This window comes from Mesoplodon densirostris, chromosome 1, assembly GCF_025265405.1.
Source record: "Mesoplodon densirostris isolate mMesDen1 chromosome 1, mMesDen1 primary haplotype, whole genome shotgun sequence".
Classification (NCBI taxonomy): domain Eukaryota; kingdom Metazoa; phylum Chordata; class Mammalia; order Artiodactyla; family Ziphiidae; genus Mesoplodon; species Mesoplodon densirostris.
The window spans coordinates 163,204,247-163,219,343 of record NC_082661.1 but is presented as its reverse complement, the minus strand read 5'-3'; the positions used below and the strand labels follow the sequence as shown (position 1 = coordinate 163,219,343).

The following is a 15,097-nucleotide window of genomic DNA, read 5'->3' as shown; positions in this document are numbered from 1 at the left end:
TTTTTTTCAGAGGCTGTTTCAATTCCAAGTCTGCCCCAAAGTTAAGATGGGGATTATGAGAGGAGGAAGCCACTGCCATCTAGGAAATAAAGAAGCTTAGAAACATGACCTGTTAAAGTTCCTTTCAACTCGAAAATTCATTTTCTGATGTAGGTGTATTCAGGTCTTCCAATGAGCACACCACTTTCCAAAGAGTGAGGTAATCAAGGCCATTATAACACCCAACCTATATTTGATGTAATTGTTCTCTACAGTACAAACAAATTATCTCTAAAACTCAGTTACACTTCACAGATCTTATTTTGCTCGTAAAATCACTGGCCTCACCCACATCTTCCCACACCCCAAGCTCCATACTACCTAAGATGACATAATTATTTTGCACAATTAGGCATGGTTCATCTCAATCGTGCCCCACCCCACCCCATAGAGATGGACTCACTTGACAACATAAACTCACACTCATCCTCAAATGAACAAATCCTAAAAAATATCCCTCACCACCTTGTTTGTTTGTTTTCTTCTAGTATAGACAGTTCCTTTCTTACAAATATTTCTGGAACACTTGCTAGATGAGAAATAAATAGTATTATTAAGAGATGTGAGGAAATGATTACTTTGCTGACCTCTGAAAAGATGACATGATTAGAAAATAAGACATCCAGAAACAAATTCCCTAAAATATATGGGAGCATGATGTTGGGCACAGATTAAACTCATAATAAATTTGCTCTTAGGTGAGGATGCAGCATGAGCAGGGATTGAGAAATGCTGTGACATGTTTGGGGACAAAAGGTGAGCTTGGTTTGGAGAGAGTATTATTTGGGAAGATGAGTTTGGATAGATGAGATAGAATTAAATCATGAACCCCTTGATTGCCAGATCAAGTGGTTTAACTGAGTGTGATAAGAGATTGCCTTCAGGTCTTGAATGGAAAATTACATTACTGGAATTTGGGGCAGATTGGTCTAGTAACATTCCAAAAGAACAAAGTAATAATTGAGACCTTCCTGAGGATGGGGACTAAAGTCAAGCATTTCTGTTGTTGAATGCACTAAATATTGGTGGTAATGGCAGTAGGATAGTGGGTGAAATGAGGTGAGTATGGGTTAAAACTGCACTGGACAAGATGTGCCAGGATTCCCATGTTACTGGAAGTCAAAATCCTTGATTTGTTTTTTAATTTAGTTCAGATTCCATTGTATAAATTTGTTTTTAAGGGTGAAAATTTTATTAGTTTCTATTGTAATAGCTCTCAAATTTGCCATGAAAAAAATTACCCAAATGGATTGTTACTTTATTTCTAAAAAAAACAAAAACAAACAAACAAAAAAAACCCTGAAATTTACTGGAGAATGTTGCTTTTTGAATTCATGTAAATTTATTTTCTATCTTTTAGAAAAAGCAAGTCTTGTTCAATTCCTAGCAGAACAGCAAAGACAAGAAGGAGTGTTTGCAGAGGTGGGAGGTGTAGACTTGGGGCAGATACCCCTGCACTCAGCCCAAGTCTCCTGTAGAATCTCACTAAAGAAAAATACTAGCAGATGTTTTCCTATTTCTCAAGACAGGTCCTAAGTTCAGGTGTCAGTAGATGAAATCTGATCATTGCAGTTTTTTCTTCCTCCCTCCCTTCCTTCTTTCCTTCTTTCTTTCCTTCCTGTCTTTTTCTTTCTTTTCTAAATGAGAGTTTCTCTCTTTGATATAATGCTTTGGGTGAACTGGGGAAGAAAACAAAACAGAAATTCTTCACAAAGACTTAATAATTTCCCACTAATTATGAAAGTTATTTTTTAATTCAAACATGCTTCATTTCATAACCAAAAGTCAGATACTTAATGAACTAAATTGGCTGATAGAGACTTTCACTCTGTAAGCCTGCCATTTTTCTTGATAATAATAAGAAATAGTAGAAACTGTCATGCAACTTGACTAACTAGAAATTACCAGTTGTGTGTTGACTACGTAAAAAGATTAATCTTTCCCTCAAGCTAATTTCTGATAATTAACCAAAATATCCAGGAGTGCCAAGACAAATTAAGCATGTAAGGTAGTATTTTATAACCTCCTTTGGAAAGGATAGCTCAGCTCAGTAGTCCCTGGGGTCTGGCCATATTTAATGTAGGAAACCATTTAAAAAATGCTGGAGTATCACTCTATTTAAAGTATATTTTATGAGGGCTATTTTGAAGGCGATAGAGCTGAGGGAGGGAGGGAATTAGTAACAGCTACAGAAGAAAGAGGCCCTTTATTTAGTTGGCTTGTATTTCTCTCATAGTCTTTGTCACTCAGCCTAAGTTAAGCACACCGGTTATATTTCTCTGGAAAGAACCAGCAGGGCAAGGGGACAGCTGCACTATAGGTCTCTGTCTGATTTTAGAGCTGGCAGCAGCTTGACTGCCAGCAGAGAGAGTCCAGGTAGCAGATAACCCTCAGAGAAGTACAGACAAAGCAGTACTTTGCAAATCCATTCTGTTTCCCTTTCATTTCTCCTGTGTGTGTGTGTGTGTGTGTGTGTGTGTGTGTGTGTGTGTGTTGGTTTAAGTTTCACTGAACACTGATTGACTCAAAACACTCATAGGTTGGTTTATAAAACAACCATGAAAAAGATCTCCAGAGAAAACATATCACTCTGGAATGTTCTAAAAATGTGTAATATTCTATCTCAAAAATCATCAAAATTCTTTTTTCTCCATGATAATTAATATAATATAGGACCTTCCTTCACACAGGGAAAATCACTGTTATACAAGAAGAGTTTTACTTATACAAAAACCCTGACATTCTTAGTGTTTTTTTTTTTTTTTTTTTTTTTAATGTCCTAGGAAGACTACTAAATGTTCAAATGACATTTAGTAGTCTGGAGATGATATTACCTGTGCCCATTTGTTTTATGTTTGTAAAGTACTTCTCTTTTACAAAGCAGGATGATGTTAGTTTTCCAGTTTTACTTGTTACATATATTTGTTTATTCATTTTTAGCTCCTGAACACCTTTCATACTCCAAAAGCAGCTTAGAATTGATTCACTTTTCATGTTACACTTGCGGAAAATGCTTTTTGACCTGTAGTTACAATTATTTTCAAATGTATCAATACTTATTGTCTGTGAATGTTAAAGCTGGCCCCCTCGAACAAACCTTTAAGAGCCTTTAAGCCAGACAGGAACTTCATTGTTCCCCAGGCAGTCCTTGGGTATCCAACCACAGACCCCCTGCAGCATTTCCATTATTTTTTTCAATCCCTTTCAGTCCTGGTAAATCCCTACCTCCTCAGGTGAGCATTTGTCTTACTTTGAAAGAATCTACTACCCTCATAATATGGTTATTTATAAATGCCCATCACTTTACAATTATGATCTCCCTGATTAACAAATGCAAATCACAATATCAGTGGGCTTTAATAGCTAAAGTTTCCAAAAACAATTCTCTTAAATCACAGAGATTTGTAGTACCTCCAGAAGATTTTATAATACTTTCAATATAAAGTGCTCAAAAATAAAGCCAGTAAGTACAACTGTATGGGAAAATGGTTTGGTTACCACTGACAAGGTTTTATTGCCTACTTCCAATCCCATTCTTGCCAGAAATTAAAACAAAAGTCATTGTCAAATAAGAGTAAACAATTATATCTCTTATTTTTCAAGGTCAATAAGTGAGAATTATTTTATTTCATTAAGAATAATTAGTAAGTCATCTGGAAACTGTGTAACTATTAAACTAAACATATACCAAGTATAGTTTTACAAGTAATAGTAAGTTATTTAAATCTGTGCTATGTTTATTTGTAAATAGTTTCTCCCAATGAAAATATGTGGTCATTTCGTTTATCTAGAAACCTTTTAAAGACTTCAATCCATGTTAAACACACAATATTTACAAACCGGCATTTATAATATCTTTCTTTAAAAAGCCTTATGTGTACAAGAGAGATGACAAAAATTTTAGTAATATTTAGGTCAGTTTTCTTATTTAGAAGATTTAGAACTAGCATCTAGGTAGGTAGCACTGGATTCTTTTCTCTGTGCCACATTTATATTTGTCCGCAATCTTCTCAGCCCCTCTCCTTATTTTCTTCTGTCCCTAACCTCATTTCCCAGGTAATTTGTCCCATTGCTGTCTGTGAAGGCTCAGTTAGGTGTTTTGAAGTTAAGGCAAAAACCACCTCTTCTATCAATTGAAGACACTTTTGGAGGCAATATACGATTTTTCTTTTTCCTCCCCTTCTCTCCTTGCCTCCCATCTCTGGGGGATATATGACTTGTATGGAAGCAAAGCTTGGAATGTGGTGGTATGTTAAGAAGTATCACACACACAAAAAAGAGAAGTATCACCAAGTGCAATTTTGTTCTCAGATATTATCTATCTGAATTTCATTTCAGGATTCATATTACTTTCTGCCTTTCCCTCGTTGCAGTGAGGTTTCATGTAGGCTTGTGTGTCTTTATTAAGCAACCTAAATCTCAGGCATCTCGTCTTCCCAGCCCTCTCCTCCTCTGGCAGATCAACTGATCATGTGTTTATTTATTTATTTTTTATTTTATTATTTTTTAACATCTTTATTGGAGTATAGTTGCTTTACAATGGTGTGTTAGTTTCTGCTTTATAACAAAGTGAATCAGCTCTACGTATACATATATCCCCATATCTCCTCCCTCTTGCATCTCCCTCCCTCCCTCCCTTTCCCACCCCTCTAGGTGGTCACAAAGCACTGAGCGGATCTCCCTCTGCTATACAGGAGATCTATTTTACATTTGGTATGAACAATTATCTTTTCCTTTTCAAACACCCATGTTGGCCATTTTGAAATGAAACTCATTTGGTACTTAAATAACATGGTGGAGACCATTGCATATATGCTGATGCATATATACTGATGTAGAGATGCGCATGCCCTATCTTCATATAAATCTAAAACTTTCCAGCTAGTTATTTTTTTCCTACATACTCTGAATTTTCTTTGCTGCTTGGCTATATTTCATGAGTATAATACAAAAAGCCATTATAATGTTGCAGTGAACTAAATATTATACATATATGTGGTCCAATCTGAGTTCATAGGGTCCTGACTCTCTTATCCTACAGTTACATAGTAAAATGTCTTATAAATTAATCAGGACCTATCAATATCCAGGAGAACTGGTTTTCAATCCTCACTCTGCCTCCACATGTTGTGTGACCTTGGGTACCAGACTTTCCCTTTCTGAGCCTTAATTTCCTCATCCATAAAATAAAATGATTATATGTCACTAATTATTTTTCAAATACTTTTTCCATGATAAAAATTACATTCCATGGTAAGAATTATTTCAACCCTCATACAGTATAATCTTAGCATGGTGTTTGATAGCCCATACAGTCAGAAGAATATAAACATGTCATGTTTTGTACAATTTTTGTATTAGTGCTGTGATTTAGTGGAAAAGTATCATTTGGTTCAAATTTACCTGTGATCAAACCTTTATTTAGCTATATGATCTCGGGCAAATTTTTAAACTTTCTGAGCTTTGATTTCATCATTTGCAAAAAAAAAAAAAAAAAAAGAAAAGAAAGGAATAATATTTTTAAAGTTGTTGTGAGGAAATTTAAAAGTAACTATCACATTATCTGGTGATTTTTGGCATTTGATAAATGATCATATACTTCTTTTGTTTTAGCAATATCTTTAATAAAATATATCAGTAACTAATTAATATACTACATGTGAATGTTGTCAAAAATTCAAGTTATTTTTTCGCTCTTTGCTAAATAATAAAGACCCAGTTTTCATTGAAATGAAATAAAGGGATGGCAATGAAAAGTTAGTCTAACAAAACCACAAAACAAACCTTGTCTAAAATTTGGGACTTTTCAAATTAATAACAATGTTCATGGTTGAAGAAAGATTAGTGAGTCATCATATAGACTGAATGAATGATCCTTTCAAAAGTATTTTGGGCCTACCTGAATTTTTGCCAGATAAGGAAAGGCTAAAGATGAGAATGGATAATGAGAAGATTGATGTTACAAACTTCAATACTGGTTGACTAGCTCAATCATAGATGAAAAGTGGATTGACTTTTGCAGTGCAATCTGATAATAGAAAATGTATTCTTTTCTAAATCACACCAGAAACTTTCGTCACTCTCAAACATCACTCCTCTGGCATGTACAATATTGCAGACAATATCATAAAATCTAGAATTCCACTATTTTATTCTCATTGCCTAATATTGTTACTTATTTTTCACTCATATGTGTTTTTATGTCCAATTAAATCAAAAAGGTCTTTGAAGTTGGAGACTATGTATTATTAATTTTGTATCTCTCCCAGTATCTGGTCACAAGCATGCATTAAATGTATTATGCTCTTCACTACTTGTTGGACTAGATTTTTCAGTAGTGAATATACATTCCTCATAAATTGCTTCATATGGTACATTATAACAAGTTTTTATTCACAACCTTCAGTCTGAAGCTGTTTATTTTCCTATACACTGATATGGCATCATGGCCCGGGCGCTGAGAATATGTTGGGACATTGTCATTAAAGAGAGTTGTTGCCACAGTGATATTAATAGTCTCAACAACTGTACTTCTAGTTTCTTTTCCCTTTGTTGGGCTATTAGACCAACCATGTTAATAGTTTGGGGGAATAAGGAAACTTCTTGTTTCTTTGTTTCCTTGTATAAAAGCTAAAGATGCTTCTGCTTTCCGCTCATACAGTGTGTCTGTATTCACTTTACATCTTACAAATCTCACATAAAATAACATTAGGCATAGAAGTATTCAACATGACTGTTTACATTAGACCATTCTGGTAACAAAACACACTTTTTTCGTAAGTATAAGGTTAATAATTCAAAGTCATAATAATCTGCAACTCACAAGATCCTCATTAAAACTAAGATGTTACAACTAACTTTTTTTTTTTTTCTGTGAAGAGCATATTTAGCTACTAGCACAAGCATGGGATTTATTTTTATGCTTAACAGAATTTAGTCTAGGCAACAGATACTGACTGACACAAAATGAAGCAAAACATGAACATTAAGAATTGCTCCTAACTTCAGTATTCATATTTTGTTTTCTCTAATGGATTCTGAAGAGAAGAAAAGATAAGGCTGGTAAAGAAAAAATGAATGGTGTATCATACTCACCCAGAAACAAATGATGCATTCATTATTGAGCAAGAAAAAAAAAAAAAAAACACTTCTAATAATTATAATTAAATTGGCTATTTTTAAAAATTCCTAAAAGTTGTTTCAAACTGTTCAATAATTTTTAAATTCTTTAAAATGGAATCAATTTTGGTTAATTTTGTGTACACAAAATATAAATTTTGTCAGAATATTTATTTACCTATGGTTCTGTTTGTTTATTTATTTATAATCATGAAAGATTAAGAGAAAAGTAAAGCTCCAATGGTTGGGATATATTAACCCTCCCCCCATACCACATTTTCCTATTTGTAGATTACTGTTAATACCATCATCATCAAATACCAAGATCAATAATTTATTTGTGAAGCATTTTAAAACCACCAGAAAATGTTGTATCATTTGAAGTCATTATTGACAGTAGATTATTGGTGAGAAACACATTTCATTTTTGTATGCCAAGATTTATGACAGATTTAGTTACAAGGGAAATGAATTTGATGGATAACACAGGAGGCTTTGAACTGAATGGAAAAATATCACAATTTTTCATAATATTACTGTCTCACATTGAACTATCTGCTGCCTTGCTGCCCAAGGTCAAAGTAAATATTTTATTAGAAATCCAATCAATTTTAGACAATTAAAAGCCCGTATTCTATCACTGAATAAAGTACAAGCTCTTCAAAGATCTTCTTTTAAATTAATAGAATATATCAGTTTATGTATTATAATACAGTATCTAGGAATAATAAAGGATTCAGTTTTCACCCTTCTTCTTAACCTTGCTCCTTTATGTGAAGTCCTCCGATGCCAGTGTTGATCTGATATGAAAATGCTTTGTGCGCTATGTCCCTGAGGTTTTCTTTTTTTAAAATGTTGCCCTTACTCATTTATTTTTTTTTGGCCCAGTGTAGAGATAGTCAGAATTCATATCGTTTATACTTTAGAGTACCATTCACCTTTGTGGGCCAGGCTCTGTTCTGTTTCTATTGCAGGGGCAGAGGAGCACAGGGGAGGGTGGACGGGGAACACTAGATGCATGTGTCATTCTCTAGTTCTTTTTCCCTTTTCATGTGACTCTCTCCTTAGGAGTGTTCACAAGTCTGTAGCAAACTCTCCCACCTACGACTTCTCTCCCAGTTTTTGTTCACTTCTCTCCTCCATCCCACTTTTTCTGGCAGGTCTACTTATGCTCTGGATTTTCTTTCAAGAGAGCCTCCACCACTTTCTTACCCATAGGAGATAGAATCCTGATGCCTTTCAAGCCCGACACCCAGGTTTGATTTGATCTTCAGAAGAAAGCTATCATCTCTACCCAAACTCCTAATTTGGGAATCCCTTTTCATATTTCCTCCTTTTCAAATTAATTAACAAAATAACCCTAACTCTTTGCAAATTATGTATGGCCTGCTACATTATGTGTAAAATGCCATTAAGGATGTCAGGATTTCTTTTATTTTTCAGCTACTTTACTAATTTCTTTCACATTTAACAGTAACTTCTCTGTCCACTCTTTTGTGTGTGTCATTTCTTTTACTGTCCTTCATATTTCCAAGGTAGGAGGAACACTTGAGTCTAGGTCTGATAGCACCTAGAACATTCCTGTGGAATTAAAGAGGAATTTAGAGACTTTCTGTATTATTGATTTTTTAAAATTTTATTTATTTATTTTTGGCTGCACGCAGGCTTTCTCTAGTGCGCTGAGCAGGGGCTACTCTTCCTTGTGGTGTGCGGGCTTCTCATCACAGTGGCTTCTCATTGCAGAGCACAGGCTCTAGGCATGCAGGTTTCAGTAGTTATGGCACATGGGCTCAGTAGTTGTGGCATGTGGGCTCTAGAGCTCGAGCTCCATAGTTGTGGTGCATGGGCTTGGTTGCTCCACAGAATGTGGAATCTTCCTGGACCAGAGCTTGAACCCGTGTCCTCTGCATTTGCAGGCAGATTCTTAACGACTGTGCCACCAGGGAAGTCCTGTATTATTGATTTTTAAGGAGTTAAAGATTTGAAGAAAAATATTTCAGTGTTTTAAGCATTAAACATTGATTTCAGTTGGGATCTTCCAGCTATACAACATGTTCTCACAAAATTCAATTTATCATTTATAGGAAAGCAGTTAAAAACATGCCTCTACCTTTGTCTAGACATCTCTTGCCTCTTCCTGAGATCAAGGAAGTAGTGCAGGGGGTCCGTTTTCTAGCTTACTTTGCTCTCTGACTACTTCTATACAAGAAATCAAGTTAGTATTACACTGGTCAAATAACTTGGATAAATATTGTCAAGTTATTATATACGCATACATCTCTATACATATACATGTATCTTCCTCTATCTAATCTATAATGTAGTTTTCTTTTTAATAGAAAAGGGAAAATGTATCAACTTTAAACTGTTCTTAGTATAAACCGAAGGATTTCTGGTATTCATTGGAGAAAGATGAAAATCAATCTTCCCCCAATTTAAGAGGGAATGCTAATTTGTTTTAAAGTCAATACATGGGTTGCCATCTAACTTTCAAATCATCTATGCTATTTGTTTAACAAAGAGCTAACTTAACTTATGAGATGTTCAAAAATCCATCTGCTTTCACTGATTATCATCCAAATTCTCAGTGAATTTACATTTTCCAAAATAAAAGGAAAGCAAACTTACCAGGGTTGGATCTTTAAAAAACATATATAACTGGAAATATTTCATACTCAGAAAAATACTATAATTGTACATTTGCATGATCATTGATAGCTTTGTTTTTCATCAGATTTTATTGCCAGCAGTCTAGGAGAGATTTATTAACCCCTAAAATGTTAACATATTTTTATTTCTAAATGTATGCGGCCTAGTACAAATCAAGTGGCCATAATCAGTATGCATTTCTTGTAGAATGGAAACATAAGTGACATTTTGAAATATTTTAATTGCGTGTTCAGAAGTGTTAGTGGATATGCCAAAGTGAGAATAAGATCCTGAAACTAATTAATGTGGCTTCATTTATCAAGAGCACTAGAGCTGTTATAAATACTAATAATAACATTGTAACAGTGTATTTCCGTTTGTCTGTTGACACTCTGTGCTGTCAGAGTGCCCCACGCCATTGAGTCGAAGAAAGTCTTTGTGTAGATTTAACAAAAAGCATTCCACATTGTTTTATAGTAAATTCATGAGACTGCCTACACTTCTAAGGCTTCTTACACTAATAAGTAGTGATCTTACACTAGTACCTATGGCACTGAGATTGATGGACTTGAAAGAAACAATTGTGTTCATTGCTTACAGAGCTGGAGCAATAAAGGAATCAGTAAAACACATTCTACATTCAAATACGTTAATTTTTAAAAATATATAAAATACAAAAATAATCACGTGACTTCTGTGCTTGAGGTAAAGGTGAGCTGAGGGGAGGTATCAACATGCAAGGGTTAGTTTTAATATTAGAGTCTTGCTTCATAAATAGCGACTGCACTGAAACAGAAAAGTCTTCAAAATGGCCTTCCTGGATAAAGGCCAGCCTTCATTTCTCATCTTTAAATATCTGGGAATCTTTGCCAGGGGAATGTTTGTCTACCACTACAGTTGTGAGTACGTATGGAAAGAGCACTAGATTAGGAATTCTAGATTTGGTCTTGAATCTTTCATTCCTTGGAAAACTTTTTTTTTTCATCCACCTTTATTTCTCAGGTCTTCAGTTTCTTCATATACTAACATAAGGGAGTTGAATTTACAAACGTTATAGGTCTTTTCAGCTAGCTCTAAAAGTCTGTGATTTTGGACTCATTAATAAAGGATGATAGGTGTCCCAAAGAAAGAATGCAGTCAGAGCAAAATTTACTAGTTAGAATTATATCCAAGAGAAAATTACCTGCTAATGTGTAATTCTAAAAATTATTTGTGGGTTCTTATCAGTCACATCTAAAGGCAACCAGTTTACTCCTTTCTATGGCAATGAAATTTCCAAGTTAAGTACAGAGATCTCCATGGACAATAAAATAATCCAAGTAAAATGTGGCAAAGGCATATTAAATCCAAATAAAACTCTCATATTAGAAAAAGAAAGAAAGCCAGCCATGAGGAAGGCAAATATGTGTGAAGAGAAATTCCCCTCAAATTTGAACTACATTTATCATCTGGGACAAAGGCTAGAGTAGTAGCACCATTAAAAGAAAGTAAGGACACATTCCTGCATTGTTTTATATGTTCTCTTGCTGAAAAGTTTCATTTGTCTTTGTTTTGAGCCCCAAGTACAGCCAAGTATTTTTTTAATTTATGTTTGGATTCCTCTTCACGAAGCTTTATAAATCATCACCCTCATTATTTCAACAAATATTATGCTATGCTAGTTTGGTTATACAGCAGGCATTCAAGTTTAGTTATTTTAACAAGTAAAATGGAAAGAACATGGGATAGGAAAGAGGAATGCTTTGGGTTTTAGCAGTAACCATGCAATCAGCTTACAAGCTTTGTGACCTTGGACAATTTATTTAATCTCTCTGATATTCAGTATTCCCACTTGAAAATTTAGTTAAATCCATAACCTCATGAATTATATTAGGGTGAAATGAAAAACTGTATATGAAACATGTATCATAGTGCCTATCATCAATTCTTCATCAAATTCTTCATCAAATCTTCATCAATTCTCAGCTGATTTTCCTTCAATTTACTCATTCTTACATTGAAGTAAGCACGATTCTCAATTCTTGGAATCTGTAAACTTGTGATTTACTCCTGGCTTTGCTGCAGGATGTGTGACCTTGAGCAAACCACTGCCCTTTTGTGCTCCATTGTTCTTATCTGTAAAAGGAAGATCTGAACACTACAATCTTAAATACTCTACCACCCTTTCATTTAATTTTATTTCTTCTGGTCTTTGTAGTTTTAAAAGAACAACAACAAAAAAAAATAGGTGTATTACTATTTCCTGATTTAGCAATAAACTACAATAGTTTTCTATGCAACATGTCATAATCCAAGAATATACTAATTATTGTAATAAATCACCTTGAAAAGCATCCTAATTTCCATCTGGAATTGTTAAGAGACTTGAGATGGGTATTTTTAATCTTTCTTAAAAACAAGGAAAATTTAATCCACATTTAGACTTTTTTTTAAGTTGTAATTTTCTTCCTATTAATTTCTATTGAGTTATAGATATCTAGGTTTAAGTTTCTTTTGGCCTGCAGTTGATTTCTCCTTGTCTTCTAAATGACAGCTACTGATTACATTAATATTCAGATCTCTGTCCTGTCTTCCCAAAAGGTCACTTTTTGTCTTTTTAAAAAATTAAGCTCTTGTATTCCTGAGAAGAGAATTATTATATCCCATGAAAATAGATTGTAGATAGAAGGGCTTTTCTTAAAGCACACAAACAAACAAAACACTGTCTCTTTAGATTATCAAATGATTCACTGTTATATAGGTATTATAACAAATCTGCAAAGCAAAACCCATGAGAAATACATAGACAATCCTTATTTCACTTGACCCCTGCCAAAAAAAATAATGACTGTAAAATCATTATGAAGAAATGGTTGAACAATGACAAAGGTGATCTTTACACAACTCAACTTTTCTTACTTAAAATTTAAAAGTATTCTAATATATTCAGAATGCACTTGAAAATATCTTTGTCTTTGGGCATAATATTCTACAGTCCATTGTGATAGGTCACACATGAAAATTATAGTATCATAGGTTATAGATTAGAGAGAGTGACTTCTTTATAATTTTATGATTTTTTCTTTTTCTTTATGATTTTATGATGGAGAAGCTAATCAATGTTATTCTTATACCATACTCCAAAGTCTTCCACTTTTCCAACTCACAGGGAAAAGCAAACAAAAAACAAGAGCAACAAAACAAAATTTTATGCAAGGATAATAATTCTTTAATTAATAAATGAATGTACTACTCATCATTTTGCCTGCTTACCTTAACCTGAATATCATGTAATTAACTTATAAATCACTTGAAAGTTAGAAGTTAGATGAAGGTAATAAATTGTATCTATTTTGTCCCAAATGTCCACTTGAAAATCCTTTATTTTTCTGATTTACCTATTCCTGATATGTCTTTTCTGTAAGGGCACCTGGCTAATACCTTAAAAGTTTCTAAGTATGGCTGTCAGATTAGCTCCATGAACCCCATTTAGTAGTTGGTGGGTACTATTTATAGTATCTCTGGGAAATTTTGTCACTAGTATTTCTCAAATTATGTCACATAGTTTAGAATCATGAGAATGACTCATAAAAATAGCATTTTCTTTCTTTTCCAGATATGCATATAAGATTAAAAGATAAATAGTCTGAATACATTTAATTCTTTTATATTTGAGAAATATCTGGAAGTATGGTAGTACCATAGGTACATGTTTTAGTTTAAATATTAGCTGGAATATGAAGCAACAAAATAAAATATCAATGCAGGATTATAGACTAACCTAGGAAATAATTCTCATAATAGGCAGTTTAGGAGTATGTGCCAAGGAGGAAGGAACATAATGCCCCAGGTACATCAGGGGATATTTATTGTCCAGGGAGGGCATTGTATTGCAAATGGTGGGCATTCACTTGGTCACTGTCAGGATGAGACTGAGCTAGAGCAGAAATGTAAATTATTTTAAAGCCAGATTTGGTGCTTTGAAAACATGTTATCCCCTGAGAAGCACATAAATGCGGTTGCATGAAAATATCCATTCATAAAAATTGTGTGTTTCTCCCAGTTTAGCCATATGAATCACCATATGAGAAAGGAATATTAAAACATTAATTATTGTGGTAAGCAGATGGAAACTTCATGATAATAACAGGTGATAGAAAAGGAATGCATTTTTTGGAAATCACCTTATTTTGGCATGTTTATGCCCACAGGTGTATCAAAGCCACTACATTTTCCTACATGGTAAAATATTGATATTAATTAGATTCAGACTATTGAAATATGTTTAGATAGATGATAGATAGATAGATACATAGATAGATAGATAGATAGATACATAGATAGATAGAATTATCACCTACATACTCTGAGTTATAAATAGTTGTAAACACTATAATATGAATGAAATTTAAACAGAATTCTCAGAATATGAGAAACCCAACATTTTCCATATGCACTGTCATATTCCATTCTTTTTCTAATATTCATATTTCATTAGCATTTAGTACACAGGCCTTGGGATTTTTTAAAAAGAAATATAAATATATTCAACTTTGGTATTTGTGAACTATTTATCATTTAATTTACCATCAAGGCCTACTTAATTTTGTTTAAGACACTAAATTAATTTAAATCCCACCTCTTTTACTTTTGATATGCAAATATTTTACTTTGATGTGTAGCAATACAAATTGAAGATTGCAACATGAACCGCTAATGCTAATTTGATTACTTCTGTATTAGTGTTGAGTGCTACAAAAATAGCAAGAGATTGTTTAAAAAATGAAACTGGGAATGGAAGAACTCTTTCTCTGCAGGCCCTCTGCATTGATGGTAGTATTAATGCATGTACATTAATGGTTGATGATTCTCATAGAACCATGAATGCAATTTTAAAGGCAAATAATTTAGAATTTTTAGAAAACCTGACAGCTTGATTTTTTAAAAATTTGAGTTCATCAAAAAGTCCTCACTGTACTTTTTAATAACTCAGAGAGTTTGAGTCTATTTAAAATATTTATTGGAGATGATTTAGACCATGATTTATTTTTAGCAGTAAAGCTGTTTATCAAATATAGTGAAGACAAGGTGCCTGAATTGTGAATTCAGTACTTTTTGGATGTAAGTGAATCGGGCTTTTTAAAAAAGAATGAGCCTTTTAAAAAGATCTATTTAATTGATCTATTTGATAAAGTTGAGGAGATCTCTAATGACCTGTAACTAAAAGGATGATATAAATATCTGCTGCAACTCAAGCTAAGACAAATATACCTGTTGAAAAATATAACTGTGGAAAAACGATTTTCCCCTC

The 15,097-nt window shown here is 33.5% G+C and overlaps 1 protein-coding gene across 8 annotated transcripts in view; it reads left to right on the top strand.

The window, feature by feature from the left end:
- Nucleotides 1-15,097, top strand: part of PCDH7 (protocadherin 7) — a 423,700-nt gene that overhangs the window by 251,120 nt on the left and 157,483 nt on the right. The window lies entirely within an intron of this gene.